At 40.8% G+C, this 18,558-nt stretch overlaps 1 protein-coding gene across 1 annotated transcript in view; it reads left to right on the top strand.

Annotated features, from left to right (window-relative positions):
- nlgn1 (neuroligin 1) overlaps positions 1-18,558 on the top strand; it is a 523,587-nt gene that overhangs the window by 106,404 nt on the left and 398,625 nt on the right. The gene's annotated exons all lie outside the window — the stretch shown is intronic.

Genomic DNA, 18,558 nt, shown 5'->3' with positions numbered 1-18,558 from the left:
TTTCTCTGCAGGAAAAAGCTTGGTTAAAACTTCAATATCAACAACGGAATAAATAAGTGAATTCAAGTAATGAATAGAATTCTGGACTGCAAACCTGCAATTGTTTAGGTCTCTTATTCTTAATACAATCATACTCAATATATGAATGGTATTTTTTTAACTAGATTTGCATTTTGTGAAGGAAAACTAGTGCTTGGGAGGCAGTAAAGATAAGTTTTCAAAAGTGTTAAAGTTTTAGGAATGGATTTTTAGGCTTTGGTTCTGTGTGAATTAAATATTGAGTCAGACATCAGCATGTATCTTGTTTTCTGTCAACTGCACACAAGAATCAACACATACTCACTGTGCAGGGTTTAGACAACTAAATTGTTATATTTATGCATGGTATATGAGAAAAATATATTTAAGAAAACCAATCGCAATACGGTATAAAAATATAGCAATTATGTCATCGCTCTTGGTTACATTTTGAATGCTGAACATCAGTGTACACTCACTGAGCAATTAAATGGTCACTATGGTTCTGTTGTAGCCCAACTGCCTCAAATTTCAACATGTGCATTCTAAGATGCTATTCTGCTCACTATAATTGTACAGAGTTTTTATCGGAGTTACCGTACACTTTCTGTCAGCTCGAGCCAGTCTGCACCTCGCTTCCCAATAACGATTGATCTTAGTGGTTAAGAGAGTGATTTTACGAATGTTTTTTACATGCGTTTCCCAAAACTGCACTTTTTGAGAGATGCTGTCCATAAATGGGAAGTGCTGAAATGTGACCGTATAGTGCTGCTCATAATTGCAACTTCATTATAGCCTATTTGTGCATAACTTTAAAAAACATTTGTATTTTAGCTCGCTGGAAAATATTTTCTTAAATGTACAACTTTATTCACTCCATAATTGCATTTTGTTTTCCAATCGTTTTGTCCAGAACTATATATTTATTTTACACAATCACTGCTTCATTCATTAGATGTGCCTTTTAATGTTTCATTTCCAGGATCAGTGAAGATAGTAGAGGCCATGTGTTAGGTCCTGTTAATGACTACAAGCAATATTTTAATATAATGAGGTTCACCGTGTTATTGCGTGAGACGCGTGGAAGCTGTGCTTTAGGGACATTCACCAATCAAAGTGAGATCTTCTTTTTTCTCAAAAAAGTGATAACAGTAACAGCAATGCTACACAACATGTGCAGTACTCAGGGTTGGGAGGGTTACTTTTTAATGTAATATGTTACAGATTACAGATTACTTGACAAACATGTAATAAGTGACATAATCCAATCACATACATATGAAAGTAATGTAATCATATTACTTTTCAATATTTTTGGATTACCACAAGGGCACATATGTAAATGAAGTTAAAATCAACATGATTTCTAAAACTTTAAATTATGCCTTGAATGCAAACATAAGATGTTTGCAATGTGCAGAATGGGCCACAATAAGCAAAAATGAGCTGCATAACACATAATGCAGAACAGAGCACAAAACGTAAACAACCAGCAAACCCAGATCTTCATCCATGTCCCATTCACCTTTGAGATCTCTCTCAATCGAGCCTCCGCATCCCCAATTGGTATGCACAACCCGGTGCGGAAGGAGTGCGCTCCTCGCCAAGTCCGTCATCGGCTCAGGCAGCAGCTGTTTTCCATCAGAAATAAGCTAAGTTCCTATCATATCCATCAAATTCATTCTTATTTAGTCATGGTCTAGGCCTTCTGTTGCCATGCTGTCTGTTCATCATAAGCTGCCATACTGTCTGTTCACCATAACGCATCCGCATCAATATCAAAAGCCAATATTGTCATGTCATGTCAACGGCGCATTTGCTCTCATAGTGCAGGCAATCCAGCGTTCACAGTGTGATCACATGAGGGTAGTTCACTCTCATGAAACAGGAAACCGCACACCCTGAGGCTGCGTTCATTGTTACCGGGGACTTTAACAAAGCCAACTTCAAAACAATCGCTCCAAAATACCACCAACGCATAAAGTTCAACACACGAGGGGACCGGGTTTTAGGCCATTGTTACTCTCCTTTCCGGGATGGCTACAAATCCCTCCCCCGCCCCCCATTTGGCAAATCGGACCACAATTCCGTTCTGCTTCTGCCCGCGTACAGGCATAAACTGAAACGGGAAGCACCCACCCTCAGAACGATCCAGTGCTGGTTGGACCAATCAGACTCTGCGCTACAAGACTGTTTTGATCACGCGGACTGGGAGATGTTCCGGTCCGCCTCTGATGACGACATCGAGGTTTACGCTGACAGCGTAACATGTTTCATCAGGAAGTGCATAGAGGATGTTGTTCCGACCAAAACAATACGGATATACCCCAACCAGAAACCATGGGTTAACGGCGAGTTTCGCGCGGCACTCAATGCACGGTCCTCCGCTTTTAATTCTTCTAACACGGAGGAGCGTAAACAAGCCATTTATGCCCTCCGTAACACCATCAGTGCAGCCAAACGCCAGTACAGGCACAAGCTTGAAGGTCAGTTCAACACCACTGACTCTAGAAGTATGTGGCAGGGAATTAACACCATCACGGACTACAAACGGAGTATAGACTCCGCCATGAACATCGCTGCATCTCTCCCGGACGAACTTATTACATTTTATGCTCGTTTTGAGGACAATAACACCGCCCTCGCGGAGAGAGTATTCGCGGCTGACGCTTCAGAGGTTGATTCACTCTCCGTCTCTGTTGTGGATGTAACCCGATCCTTCCGACGGGTGAACATCCGTAAAGCCGCGGGCCCAGACGGCATTCCAGGCCACGTCATCAGAGCGTGCGCGAATCAACTGGCTGGTGTTTTTACGGACATTTTCAATCTGTCCCTCCCACTTTCAGATGAGCAGGTAAGAATTTTAATTTTAAACAAATCTATGCTATTGTAATGTAGTAACAACACTTAAGGGTTTGCATTATCAGCACAGATAGTTTCACATCTTTTTAGATTTCAGCTCCACAGGGACATATATATTGTTTTAAGGCTTGGCTGTGCCCTTTGTTTGCATTTTTGCATATTGTAGCCTTCCTGCAGTGCCTCTGGTGGATGTGTGCAACTACAGACCAAATCCTCCAAAAGACTGAGTTGGCATTACAGATCTTTTAATGTGCAAATGTTTACGGACATCTTAAGTGTAGCCTCAGAGGACTAGAATAAACAGACTCTAAGAGACAGATGGACATCAAAAGACAGACACAGTCTCTTAAAAATGGGTGTGAGGTAGAGGCAAAGAAAACAGCTCAGTCACAATTACTTCTTTAAGGCTATTGAGTTTTGTCCTTTTTTAAATATACCCAAGAGAAAAGGCAGAAAGAGAAAGGGCAAAATATGTGCAACAGCATTATTGTGTGTGTGAGATTATCATCGCAAAGTGCAACAATGAAACAATAAGTCATGAGAGGCTGTGCATTAAAGTGATTATACCAAAGGAAACAACATTCTTGGTACATACTGTATAACAACATTCTTGGTACATACTGTATAAAAAATTGTTTTGGTACATACTGTATTGCAGAACTACTAGTCGACTCACATTTCATAAAAGCTATTTTTTTTTTTACTTTTCGAAACTGAGAAATCCTCAGCTCCTGTGGCCCCACCGGGATATGTCGATTGGTTGCACATTTCAGAATCTCAGTACATGCAATAAGTCATACGGCTGTTCACCGTGAGTATTCAGATATTCTCCTGCTTATTTAAGGTACTGCTTTTTGCGTTGCGTAGCAGGGAAGTACATATATTTGTATGTTACAACAGTTTCAAATAATGCTCATTCAATCAGAGTTTAGAGTCTGAAGTTTCTATTGTATAATACAAAAAAGACTGAGATTATGCTAGAAACATGGTCTTGAGAAGTTTGCTGTGGCTCTGGTGTGGGAAAGCCTTGGGTTGTGTGAACATTTCTCAACTTCTGGCCAGGACTTGTAGCCATGCTTATCAATAGGTCACCACCACATACATATTCCAAAGGACTTGATGAGATGCAATTGATTTCTGTGGGTTATAACATAGGTTGGCAGTCCATCAGCAGTTCGGGAATTAGTTTATTAATGTAAAATTATTATGCTCATACAGTAGGTTGAATTTTAAAGTTGATTGTTCAATGTCTGCTCTTTAGAATAGAGTTATTCAGTCTGTATTTGATCCTGGACATGTTATAGAAAATTTTAGACACCATGTAAAGAATGAAATTATGATAAACACGAAAAAGAGAGTATGTGGTTGTGGTTGAAAAAAGGCAAAGCTTAACAGAGAAAGAGAGACATGGAAAAGAAATATGTTCAAAGAGAGAGAGAGAGACACAGTGAGAGAGTGAGTGAAAGAATCAGGGTGTGAACAACAGACTGATGAAACTGTGAATTTGGCGAGAATAGGTTGTAAGTTCTGCTGTTGAAATCGTTCTGTGCCATGGAGTGGGGTCCAAAGCGAGTAGTATTTTTAGTGGTAAATTATGTAATACAATAAACAAAAATACATATTTTATTGACCTTACCCCTAACCCCAACCCTTAACCTAACCATAGATGGTGTAAAAATGTAATTTTAGAGCAAAAATGCATACTCCAAATTGTGCTAACCTTTGTTTATGTGAGTGTGATTACTTCCTGGTTTCAGTTGAAAAGGAACCAGTGTCTCAGCAGCAGTGTTGGGTAAGTAAATAGTAATCCACTAAAAATGACTACTTCTTTAAAATTGTAATCATATTGCTTTACTAATTACTTTATTGAAAATGTAATCATATTACTAATTATGTTACACTTAAGCTACTTTGTAAAACATGTTTTTGCTCAACAAAGTCAAAATAATGTCTATACTGTATTTCTTCCTTGTTCATAGTTACACACAATTCATGCACTCAGCACCTAACATTTCTCCTTCACTATGACTCATCACAGGCCATAATTATTCTATTCTACATAAATTATATATTAGAAATAAGCATAACACTATAATGCACTTAAAAGTACTTAAATTAATTGAAAGTCAGTAACCGTAAACTGATTACAAGAATTTTAAATGTAATGCATTACACTACTTTTTTGACTAAAAATGTATTAGATTACAGTAACTAATTACTTTTTAATGTGTTTTGTTAAGAGAAGTTTTGAGAAGTGTTACATTAAGATATTGTCATGTTCAAATGTGTTTTTGTTCATGTTTTGTATTTCATGTCTTATGTTATTAGTTTAGTTCCTGTTATATAGTCATGTGTTCTTGTCTTGTGCTTTCTTGTTCCCTCATGTGATCTTGTCATGTTTCCCCTGTTCATGTGTCTTCTTTTCATTGGTTAATTTTTTAAGTCTCTTGTTAGCAGTCTTGTCTTTTCATTGGTTTAAGTTTATTTGTCTTGTTATCTTGTTTATAGTTATGTCTGTTCATTGATTTAATGTATTTAAGAGCTCATGTTTGCCATTGTCTTTTGTCAAGTATTGTTTTAATGTAACATTGTTTGGTTTTCAAATCATCAAGTTCATGTTTATGTTTTGTTTTTGTTAACGTTTGGATTTCACTTTGTTTGGATATATCGCTCATCTTGTAATAAACTGCACTTGGGTTCTTCACATCATCATCGTCTGCCTGTCATTTCTGGCGATGCTACAGAATACTTGACCTACTATGAACCCAGCAGTTCAGCTCCAGCTCCTACATCAGGGGAATCGTCCCCTTGAGGATTATGTTTGTGAATTTTGTGGAATTTGCTACAAGGTTGGGTTTAATGAGATCGCCCTCAGAGACATTTTCCATGAAGGCTTGCATGAGCCGATCTCCTCCATGATTTACATTAACATTTATTCATTTGGCAGATGCTTTTATCCAAAGCGACTTACAAAAGAGGAAACATAAGCGAATCATATTAAGGAGACAGTGGTATGAAAAGTGCCATACTACAAAGATTCACTAGCATCAAAATAGTATTCAAAACAGATTAAAGTGCAACAAGCACTTTTTTTTTGTGACTGGTTAAGTGCTAATGGAAAATAGCTTCACGGATGGAGTTGGGAAGGTCATTCCACCAACGTGGTATGATGAAACTGGAAAGTGATTTGGTGCCTCTTTGTGTTGGTACGACAAGGCCATGTTCCTTAGGCTTCTGGTGGGCGTGTAGTTCTGCAGAAATGATTTTAGGTATGCTTGAGCAGACCCAGTGACTGTTTTGTAGGCCAGAGTCAGAGCCTTGAATTTAATACATGCATCAACCGGCAGCCAGTGGAGAGAGACAGTGAGTGGTGTAACATGTGATCTCTTTGGTTCATTAAAGACCAGACATGCTGCTGCATTCTGGATCATTTGCAGAGTTCTAATTGCACATGCAGGGAGGCCTGCAATGAGAGAGGTACAGTAGTCCAGTCTAGTTATGACAAGTGACTGAACAAGCTGTTCAAGTTGTGTGGCATGTTCAGAGAGGAAGGGTCTTTATCTTCCTGATATTGTAGAGGGTAAATCTACATGATCTTGCAGTCTTTGAGATGTGGACTGTGAGATGTAGCTTGTTATCAATGGTTACCCCTATATTTCTGACAGTTTTGGAAGGCGATACTGTAGTTGCACCCAGCTGCACGGTGATGTTGTGTTCAAAAGCAGGGTTGGCTGGAAGGTCAAGGAGTTTGGTCTTTTTTACTGGGTTGAGATGCAGGTGGTGTTCCTTCATCCATGTCTGCCAGGCAGGCAGCGATTCAAGCAGTTACTGTGGTGTCATTGGACAGGAAAGACAAGTAGAGTTGCGTGTCATCAGTGTAGCAGTGGTAAGAGAAACCATGTGACTGAATGATGGTCCCAGTAACTGAAGTGGCTTGGATAAATCACCTCTCCAGGCTACCTTGAAGGACCTACCTGAGAGATAGGAGTTAAACCAGTCAGATTTCCCTCAGTCTGGCTCAATACCTTGACTTTGCCCTGCAGCTGAGTGGTTCATCTTTCACTGTAGGAGAGGCGGATGAGGAACTATGCACTCCCATATTGACTGCTATGTCAGAACCTTCCACTGTCATGGCCGCCGTGCCAGAGTTCTCTGTCATGGCCGCCGAGCCAGAGTTCCCTGTCATGGCCAACGAGCCAGATTTCCCCGTCATGGCCACCGAACCAGGGTCTGACGTCATGATCGCCGAGACAGAGTGCCACATCATGGTCGCAGAGCTTACGCCACCTTCTACCCCGGATTCTGAGTCTGCTCCATGCCATGTCACAGCCATGCCTGAGTCTACTCCATGACATGTCACAGCAAAGATTCAATCTGCTCCATGCCATGTCACAGGCTCGCCTCTGGTCCAAGAGACAATGCCCATGCCTGCTACGGCCAACGAGCCAACGGCCATGCCTGCAACGGCCAATGAGCCAATGCCCACACCTGCCACAGCCAACGAGTTAACGCCCACACCTGCCATGGCCAACAAACCAGCGTTGCAAGCCTCATCCGGCTCAGAGACAGCTCTCACTGAGCCATTAGACTTGGAGTTGGTTCCCACCCATTTGCCCACCCTGAGTTCCCTCCAAGTCACCGGCTCAGCTATGGCCCCTGTGACATCTCAGACAAGGGGAACTTATGACATTCCTTCGGCTCAACCGTGGTCCTCCAGCTTATCGGCTTCACCGGTGTTCCTCGTCCCTCTATCTCCTCCTTGGTCCGTCGGTCACCTGGCTCCGCCTTGGCTCTACGATCCTTCGGCTCCACCCGGGACCTCCATCCCTACGACTCCGCCTTGGTCCTTAGCCCCACCGGCTCTGCCTCAGTCTTCAGCTCCTCCTTGGTCCTCCGAGCCTCCGGCTCCACCCTGGCTCTTGGAGCCTTCGGCTACTCCCCCAGCTCCAAGTTCTCCAGTTTCACCCCTCAAGCCTCAATGCTCCACCTTCCATGGCTCTGCCCCTCTAGCCTCTCACGGCTCCACCTTCCATGGCGGTTCATGTTTTGTATTTCATGTCTTATGTTTTTAGATTAGTTCCTGTTTTATAGTCATGTGTTCTTGTCATGTGATTTCCTGTTCCCTCATGTGACCTTGTCATGTGTTTCCCCTGTTCACGTGTCTTGTTTTCATTGCTTCATTGTTTAAGTATCTTGTTAGCAGTCTTGTCTTTTCACAGATTTAAGTTTATTAGTATTGTTCTCTTGTTTATATTTCTGTCTGTTCATTGGTTATCATGTTACCCTTGTCCATGTATTTAAGCCCTCATGTTTGCCATTGTCTTTTGTCAAGTATTGTGTTAATGTGACATTGTTTGGTTTTCAAGTCAAGTTCATGTTTTGTTTTTGTTCACATTTGAATTTCAAGTTGTTTGGATATATCACTCATCTTATAAATAAACTGCACTTGGGTTTTACACATCATCATCATCTTCATCTAACTGTCATTGCTTGCGACGTTACAGATATATGACCTGTGGCTTAACTTTGCTAGGGGCGAAAAAATGCAATTCAGGTCGCTTGAGACACCCCTTAACCGATTGTGGCTCTCAGAAATTACATATGGATGTTCCTTTGAAACAATTTACCCTCTGAAAGTCATTGTATAATTCACATACTGCAGAGAATGATGAAGCAAGAGACAAGAGGACAGAAAGAGTTCAAGAAAGAGAGAGAGAGAGATGGAGAGAGAGAGAGAGAGAGAGAAGCATTGAAAACATGCTCTGATTGTGATGTCAGAGCGGATGGTGCATTCATCATCCTCTCTGTAGATTGGGGAGGGTTCCACAGAGGGACTGACAGCACTGAGACTTCTGTCAAAGTTATAGATAGAGCTGTAGGCCACTGAGCTCCACACTGTAGCTGTGAACACAGCTCTGCCTGTACCCCCAGAGAGCGGCTAATTACTGGCATGTTAAATTACATCGTAGTGCAATTCATTGGTGCAATAATGGATTGTGTGTGTGTGGTTTGGGGGGTATTCTGGAAAAGGACTCCTCCATCATTTCTTGGGATCATGGAGGAAATTGCTTATTTGAGTCCATGAAACTATAAAGTCATTTAAGGTTACAGAGTGTTTTAACACATGCTTTTCTCTTGTTAGTTGAGCTAACTAGTTTAAAGCTACAGAACGGACAGTGTATCTTTTGTGGCTTTAATTTTTTATTTTTGCTCATGTCCTCGTTTTGTAAGATAAAATGGGTACGTTAGCTAGAGAGCCTTACAAGCATATTTCACTGTCAGTTCAGTGACAGTAGGTTGAAAAATATTCAGCTGAAATTGATCTGTGCTTTCTGAAATTCAAACTACTTCACCCGTAGCCAAAGCTGAAAGTGTTGTTGAATATACAGGTATGCGTGAGCTCCAGTTTAAAATGTCCACAGAGTGGCACCAAAAAAGAGTATTTTTTAGTTACAATTACCAGCCCTAAACCTAAAATGTAATCTTAGAGGCAAAATGCAAATTCTGAATCACACTTATAATAGTTTGAGAACATAATTACTTCCTGGTTTCCGTTGGACCAGCACCAGCGCCTCTGAGGCTGCTTGTGCAATGCGTTATCAGTAGCACCCTAAGAAAAGGTAAACACATTTTAACTGATGCAAAGTTGTCTGATGGTAGATGGTGCTTGTCAGTAACCCTAACATTGTCAGGGTCCCTGAACAACCGCTAGCAACATGTCAAGTTCCAGCGTGATCATGTTAAGCCATACTAGATTGCATGGATAGATGTTACTACTAAGTTCTAATGCTAAAGTGAAATTTGATGCTACAACAAGACAGATTCTTCTCTCTTTCTTCAACATAATTTATTGTTAGCTGTTGCCATGGAATATTGTGGAACCTGTGATAGCTGAAATTAATGCCATATTCACATTAATACATTGGTAGTTAAACAAAAGTTTCAGTTTCCTAACGTCATCATTTTCCAAACTATTCAGGACTAGAATGTGTTTTCAAAAGTCTCTGTTTTCAGTGGAGAAAAACACCTTTCCAGTGTCACCTTTCCAAATCAATACATTTTCTAAATCTATTGGTGTGGACAGAGGATCTCACTGTGAATTCCAAATGTTGGTGTTCCGGCTGGAGAAATTAACAATGCTGTTCAGTTCTGTCAGTAACACTCACACAGTTGAGGACAGCATTGTTGCCGTCTAAATTTATGTTTATCTGTTATGTGTTTAGTGAAGTTGTTTATCTGCTATAATGTTTGGATATGTTTTCTGGTAGAGTTGTTGAGGCTTATATTGCTTGTCATGTTTTTATTAATCGAACATTACTTGTGTGTTAACTGAGCGTGATGTATCTATGTTGTCCGTGAAGTTACTGTGACATGTTTAATATGAATGTCTTGTGAAATGTAGTTCTTGTAATTGTTATATTGCATATTTAAGCATATTATCTGAACATTTAATAAAGTATATTTTATCCCCATCACTATTGAATCCTTGTTTTATGTTTTTAGTTTACAGTGTTATGGTGTGCATTGCATAGACATTCTATTTTAGTAACTGAGGCTGGACAAAATTGTATAAAAATAAACAGGTCTTCTATTGAACTCATATGTGTCATGATTCACTGTTGTTTGCCTTGCGTTTCTCCCTTGTCATCTGTTCCCCCGGACTACACTTCCCATATTTCCTGCTCTGATCACCTCCAGCTGTTCACCATTGTTCCTCACCTGTGTTTCATTAACTAGTTAGTATTTTTTATATAATGCCCTGATTTATGTTCATTCCTTGTCAGTTGTTAAGTGTTTTGAACTCCTTTATACAGAGATGTTTTGCTTGTATCTGTGTTTTTCCCCATAATGGTTGTTTCTTTTGTTCCTGAGTTCACCCTCTTAATCTATACTTTGTTTATTTTATTAAATACTGTTTCGTCCTTGTCAGTTGTTATGTGTTTTGACCTCCTGTTTCTTGATCCATTCCCATCATAGATGTTTTGCTCATTTCTGGGTTTTTCCAATCGTGGTTGTTTCTTTTGTTTCTGTGTTTACCCTGTTAATCTGTAGTTTCTCTGCACCTAGATCCAGCTCTCGTGACTTCCTTCCTTGCATTACAGTATGAGCCATTTCACGAGATTGACCTCTTAAATGGTAAATTGTAGTACAATTCAAACATTAATAGTAGATAAAACACTTGAATAAACATATTAAAATATACTGGTTTCAAATGTTTATTTGTATTACATAATATCAACATGAAAATTGCACGTTATGACTTAATTGCCAAAACAAACACACCCCTCCCTTCAGTGCTCCATTGGAATCCCCCAATTCATGCATGCGCCAAGGGAACGACAATAACAGTTCGGTTTGCTGACCAAAAGACAAATATGGTGAAGATATTTAAATCTTTGTGGCTATAAAACCCTTTGCAAATGTTGTGCGGACAAATACCATTAGACGATTAGAGCGAACAACAACACAGCAAGTAATGTAAATAATGTTAGCTATGTAGTATGTAAGCAAACTGTTGCTACAGTAAATTGCTCTTGCAGAGAAGACGAGAGGGTTTTACGCACACCAGCTCCATACACCCGACTCTCCTGCGACTCAATCTAAGATCACAACAGCAGCATATATGGTTTCTGTGAAACATAGCAAAATGTATGTTACCTACCTATCAAGAAGAAAAAGAGAGACTTCTGCATCCGTCTTCAAGCCTTTTTGCTCTCAGATGTCTTTCCACCGCTGAAAAGCCTTGCCGATGTTGACACGGCTCCTAGCCCTCAACTTATCATAATCCTTCTTTTTTTGTTTATATTTGTCTGACCTTTTTCTCTTGGTCTGTTTTTCAGCCATTAGTCCTCCTTGGAGTTTAGAAAGTTCGCATTTGCCAGATTTGCCATCACTCTTCTAAATAATTTCCCTCTCACTCGCTCTTCGCACACACCCTGTTCGCCAGAACCACCCCCTGTTGCTGATTGGCTGGAGTAGTGTTGTGTGGATCTGTCCGATCCACTTTGTTTTTGTCCCATTTACAGTGCCAGGGCTGTGTACAAATACTAGATTGTTTTTCAGCCCACCCACAGAATGGACAGCTATCAGACTGTGAGAAGATATTTGCAGAATTTGACAAAAAGTGTATTGGATTAGAATTACTGAGTGCAACTTTAAGGTACATGTGACTGGGCGGAGGGCAGGGCCGGGTTGTGATGCTACACACCTGGCCCCTAATCAGGCTAATCAAGCCTCAGAGAGGGATAAAGGCCGATTGGAGACTGCAGTGGGACAGAGAGAGAGATTTATGGGCAGCTGTCCGCCAACTTTGTGTTTGTGTTAGTCTTTTTGTTTAGTTCTTCATTAAACTATTATTTATACTGCCAAGTCGGTTCTGGCCTTCTTCTTTCCATTAATCCCTTTACAATACATTTCCAAGATGTGACATGTTTTGGTTTTTAGGAATACAGAGAATCTTATTCATACCTTTATTTTGTTTTGCCTTGATTATTTTAATGCGCTGTTTTCAACTTTAAATCAATGCAGTTTAGCATGGCTACAATCAGTGCAAAATGTTGCAGCTAGACTTTTGACACAAACTAGGTCTTTTACTCATACGACTCCAGTTTTAGCTTCTTTGCATTGTTACCAATTAATTTTAAGGATTTTAAGATTTCATTTATTACCTTTAAAGCATTACATGGTTTGGCTCCAGATTATTTAGCAGAACTTTTAAGACCTTACAAAAGACTGTAGTGAAGTCCCCAGCCTGCTGTGGGATATTAGATCAGCTGAAAATGTGTTTGTTTTAAGGTCCTGTTTAAAAACTCATTTGTATAGACTTGCTTTTACTATTTTGTGAATTTTTACTGAGTGCGTTTTCATTTTATGTTTTGTGCTTTTTTTACTTTGTTTTGAATAAATTGAATGAACGGGTGAAATGTCCACAGAAGGGAACCAGAAGCGAGTTGTAATGTGAATAAGTTTTACTCATACATGATATAATACAATGGACTGTAAGATAAAAACTTTTAAAGATATATTTTTTAGATATATTAATTTTAATCCACGCATTCACACAATTATTGCATGCATGTCTATGCTATTCTTAAGTGTGTATATATTCAACATAAAAACAGGTCATTAGATAAATGTCATGATAACATATCATATTTCACACTAAAATCAAATATATATATACACTGTGTGTGTGTATATATATATATATATATATATATATATATATATATATATATATATATATATATATATATATATAGGTGTGCAGTTCGGTGGGCTGGGGATCTCATCGCTGCTTTTTGCAGATGATGTTGTCTTCATGTCATCATCGGTCCGTGACCTTCAGCTCTCACTGGATCGCTTGGCAGTCGAGTGTGAAGAGGCTGGAATGAGGATTAGCACCTCTAAATCTGAGGCCATGGTTCTCAGCAGGAAACCGATGGAGTGCGTACTCCAGGTAGGGAAGGAGGTATTGCCCCAAGTGAAGGACTTCAAGTACCTCTGGGTCTTGTTCACGAGTGAGGGGACAATGGAGCGGGAGGTTGGCCGGAGAATTGGGGCAGCGGGGGCGGTATTGCACTCGCTCTATCACACCGTTGTCACGAAAAGAGAGCTGAGCCGGAAGGCAAAGCTCTCGATCTACCGGTCAATTTTTGTTCCTACCCTCACCTATGGTCATGAAGGCTGGGTCATGACTGAAAGTGCTAGGTCGCGAGTACAAGCGGCCAAAATGGGCTTCCTCAGAAGGGTGGCGGGCTTTTCCCTTAGAGATAGGGTGAGGAGCTCAGTCATCCGTGAGGAGCTTGGAGTAAAGACGCTGCTCCTTTGCATCGAAACGAGTCAGTTGAGGTGGTTTGGGCATCTGGTAAGGATGCCCCCTGGCCGCCTCCCTAGGGAGGTGTTTCAGGCATGTCCAGCTGGGAGGAGGCCTTGAGGAAGACCCAGGATTAGGTGGAGAGATTACATCTCCACACTGGCCTGGGAACGCCTCGGGGTCCCCCAGTCAGAGCTGATTAATGTGGCTCGGGATAGGGAAGTTTGGGGCCCCCTGCTGGAGTGGCTGCCCCCGCGACCCGACTTCGGATAAGCGGTTGAAGATGGATGGATGTATGGACTCTATATATTGTATATATATTTAAAATAGGCTGTATTTTCTCAATATAAAATAAACTGTTGTTTATTTTTTGTCAAAATTCTTATTCCTTTGATTTGGGGCAAAATATGACCTGGACATGTTCTTGACAGGTTTCCTGAAATGCACAAATTACAATCATCTGCATCAGAGTGGTAACTGGGATGGACATGGAAATAGACTGACATTTACAAATTAACAGCAGACATTTTGTATACCCACAATGTTCTGAACAGTAGCTGACTGGCAGTGCTGGTCAATCATTTATTGAGTAAATGTAGCTGGATCTCAGAAGCTCAGTGGCAAACTGTCTGCATCTACAACCTTTTCCCTCTATTAAACTCCCTGCAAATGATGCTCACTCTTATGCCACCGGAGCCCAGAGGCTGTGTTCAGTGTTCAGTAATGCTGCTGTTTATGAGTTAATCTTCTCACTTCAAAGAATCTGTCTGTAAGGACACTTTAATTGTGATTATTGTGATATTGGGGTCCTTTCAGGCATAAAATCACACTGTCTGTCATTTCTACCATGTATGGTTTAACAACCAAAACAGAGTGATGAGCCTCTGATTGGCATTTATGCCTCACGTTCATTTTAATGAAAATCACACCATTGTGCAGTCATGAGGAGTGGAGGGACATATTTCACTCTGACACACAGCACTCTGCCATCACAATTCACTTATTTCTAACTGCTTTACACCAGACAGATGGATACATAAATTTCTCCACACAGCAAATATAAATACCAATAACAATAAATGCTGCTTTAAAAATGAAGGACTTCATGAGAATGTGCACATCACGTGGCTCAAGAGTGATGCATTGCAATGTACAGTCATGCTGTTTATTTCTGTTGGACGGTGATATGGTTTCAGCATGAATCATGCACAACAGCAATTTACATGAAACCTCAGTGATGACAATGATGTAGAAAAATCAATAACTCAACAGAGTTGTTGAACAATGATGGAGACAAGCTGTTTCATCTCCCCTTTCAAATGTGCTTTTATAATCATAATAAATGTTGTAGAATGTTGCTTGGAATTTTCTAAGCTATTTTTCTGTTTAGAAGAAATACAAACTCCAAAAGGATGAAACTGTCAACGAGGCTTTGCCTATTCTCAATTAAAACTACTCTGTAAAAACTTGTTTGATAAAGAAGGAAGTTTACCTTGTGTGGGTTGTGGCCTGTGAATCTGAAAACATGCAGGCCTCAAGTTGCCTTCAATCATTCCACATAAAATATAAAATCTCTTGCCTTAACATTGAGAAGTAGCTTGGATATCTCTTTATCTTTACATAAGTATTTATCAGACACCATCTGCTTTTTCCTCCCATTGCTGTCTTTTTTTTTTTTCTGATCCGTTACAGATTGCAGTGACCCTGTCAGATCTGTAATGAGTTGCTCTCAGCTGTAAACGATGCCATGCTTATTTTTTTACCTCACTTTCTGATAGGGTTGTCCTCTCTGGAAAATAGTGCACATTTAAATGGTAAAAAGGTGATTCAGCCATACTTTTAATTGTGTACCAGTGCAGTAAAGCTTCAATAATTAAAGATAACTTGAAAATAATAGGGAAAAATAAAAAATGACATGGTGGGACACTAAAGAAAAGAAGACTTTGAAAATGTGCATCTGTTTCATTGACAAATAAGGTTGACTGAGTTCATAACAATGAAAAATCTTTTAAAAATCTAATTTAAAACACACATGACAGGAAACGTCATGGTTACTGTTGTGAACTCCGTTCTCCGATGGAAGGAACAAGACGTTGTGTCAATTGTAGTGACACAAGGGGTCTCTTCTGAGAGCCTCACGTACCTCACTAACTTTAGAGAAGGCCAATGTCAAGTTGGCAGACAGAATTTGCATGCTCCGCCCCCGGACATATGGGTATAAAGGGGAATGGGCGAGCGACTGTCAGACAGGTTTTCACTGAGGAGCTGAGAATAAGGTTTTGGCGTATTACAGTGGTAGGGATAGTTACGTGGCAAGGGGAAGACAACGTCTCATTCTTTCCATCGGGGAACCGAGGTTACAACATCAACCATGACGTTCCCCTTCTGTCACTCACTCGACGTTGTGTCGATTGTAGTGACACAAGGGGTCCCACTTTAAAACGCCATGCACTACTCGTATAACGCATAAACGTTACAGCCGAGCCAGGTGCACGCAGGCTGCTGCGTGTTAGAACCAGCTGGGTTGGCTGAACGTAACCCTCCCCAATGCCCCCACAAAAAGGTGTCATATACAGCTCTTAGGTTCCCAGTACCTGCAGGGAAACAGGCGACACGACTTGTATGGGAGCCAGCTGGCCAGCCGCAGCCTTTTCTCCATCTATGTTTCTCGTCATAGAGTTAAAAATTGGCTGGGGCTATCTTAACGCAATAGATGCATCAGGCAAGGTGTCCTTTCCCATTCCTATTCTTTCAGGGGGGAAAGGCCTTGCGGAGACCACGAGCTGCCCAGACTGGGGGGAGGTAACTAGTGGCTAATACACACGGGGGTTGTCAAGCCAACCTTGGACATGTTGTGGTGGTAGATCCTGCCTGACAAGGGATGAGTTGCTACAGACACGGTGACTGGGGGGCAGCGGGGACTGCCCAAGGGAGACGCGGTTCCTGCCAGCAAAGGGGACCGTACCATGGAAAATACGTCACAGGGAGTTGCCTGAAGTGGGAACTATGTCTGTGGAGCCCAAGCCCAACACGGAGCACTCGTGGTGGGTCTGGCAGCGAATTCCTCTGCTGAATTTGCGGCCAGAGGGCTAGGGAGGAAGAATATCCAGGAATCGAGAGCTTACTTCCTAACCTGGGAGAAGAAGGCTCATTGGATCAGCTTGATCAGCTGCCTGGTAGAGGGAGCTCTGGCTTGGTTGATCGTGTCTATGACTGCAGATGGTAGACCGCTTAAGTCTTCCACATCCCGTCCAGGGGCCAGACGTGAAGATTCAAGAGGTCTGTGCGGGTGCCAGAGGGTGCCCTCGTCCCTGAGAAAGAAGGTCCTTCCTCAGGGGAATTTGACAGTGAGGTGCTGTCGCGAGGAGCATAAGATCCGAGAACCAGGTCAAGGTGGGCCAATAAGGAGCCACCAATGTGACCTGTTCCTTGTCCTCCCTGACCTTGCAGAGCACCAGGGCAAGAAGTCTCCCTGGGGGAAATGCATACTTGCGCAGACCCTGGGGCCAGCTGTGTGCCAGCGTGTCATTGGTCAGAAAGGCCCGTAGCCTGACTTCGGCAGGAACCCCCACACAGAGGTTAAAGCAGACTTTCCTTTGTAAGGCTTCCAAAAGTCCATCAGATTTGCACGACTCGAATACTAAGACATTTCATCTTAATCCAGGAACATTTTACACAAAGTCACAGTACTTTACCAGATTAACCTTCTAAAATGTACTGGATGCATTTAAATCCAAGATTTATACAATACCTAGTCTTGGTAGGTAATTCTGATAATTGCTTTGATCTGTGGTAAATTGCATACCAGACAAATTAAGGATTATAGCCATTTTTATAACTCTTAAATAAACTCTTCTATAGTACCTCTTTAAAATATGTGTAATGTATATGTAACATGTTGTATAACCAAGGAACTAACCAGTATGATTTTGTAACAAGGGCTTTTTAAATTTTGTTACCTAAATGTACAATATTCATGAAAAAATGTCATATTTAGTATGTAAACATTTACTGGCGTATGCAGAGAAAGCTGACGACAACGAATATCATGTATCTTGTACCATTCTCGAGATATGAGAGTTCATGATTAAGTATGCACTATTTTTGAGTGGGAGATTTGTAAGACTCCGAAACAAAGGGTCACAAATCAGCTGTCAGCAAGGACATTCCAGTCGACCATGTGACTCTGAAAAGTCACTTCTGATTGGCGCAGGACACCCTTGGGTGATGCTCCAAATCTCAGTTCAAATAGTTCCAAACAGGAAGAACTCGTTCTCTTGGCTTCTCTCTTGTCTCTTGCTGGACCCTCTTGCTTCATCTTGCTCTTCAGTTGCTCTCTGAACTCTCTTCCTCCCATCTGAGTTTCAAGGGAACTCAGGACTCGACGTCCCGAGAAGGAGTGAGAAGGCCTCGCTTCACAGCTAACATCATTCATACCAGAGAATAAACTTCGTCCATACAGAAGTCACCACATCGACGGAAAAACTTTCAACCAAAAACTTTCGCCGTAAAGAACACCTGGACATACCAAACTTGTCACTGTTTCTAAAAGATTTTGCATCTTTGTGTGAATATGTGTGATATTAACCTCATTAAGCCATGAGAATAATATTACTCCAATAAGTGAATTAATCATAATTCCCTTATTAAATCTAATTCCTTACAATAGAAAGTGTGAGCGAATATAAAACTAGACTTGTTATTTGAAATCATTATATTACGGTTTCAATGGTGGAGAATCTTATTCAGGCAAATAATCGAGTTATTTGTAATTTATATAATTAATAATGGTTGTTGAATGCAACTAATTCATTATATATTTAATTACATAATAATGTAGAATAAGGACAGTTTTATTTAGT

Source organism: Xyrauchen texanus, chromosome 32, assembly GCF_025860055.1.
Source record: "Xyrauchen texanus isolate HMW12.3.18 chromosome 32, RBS_HiC_50CHRs, whole genome shotgun sequence".
Taxonomy (NCBI): domain Eukaryota; kingdom Metazoa; phylum Chordata; class Actinopteri; order Cypriniformes; family Catostomidae; genus Xyrauchen; species Xyrauchen texanus.
This window is presented reverse-complemented; position numbering and strand designations above follow the sequence as displayed.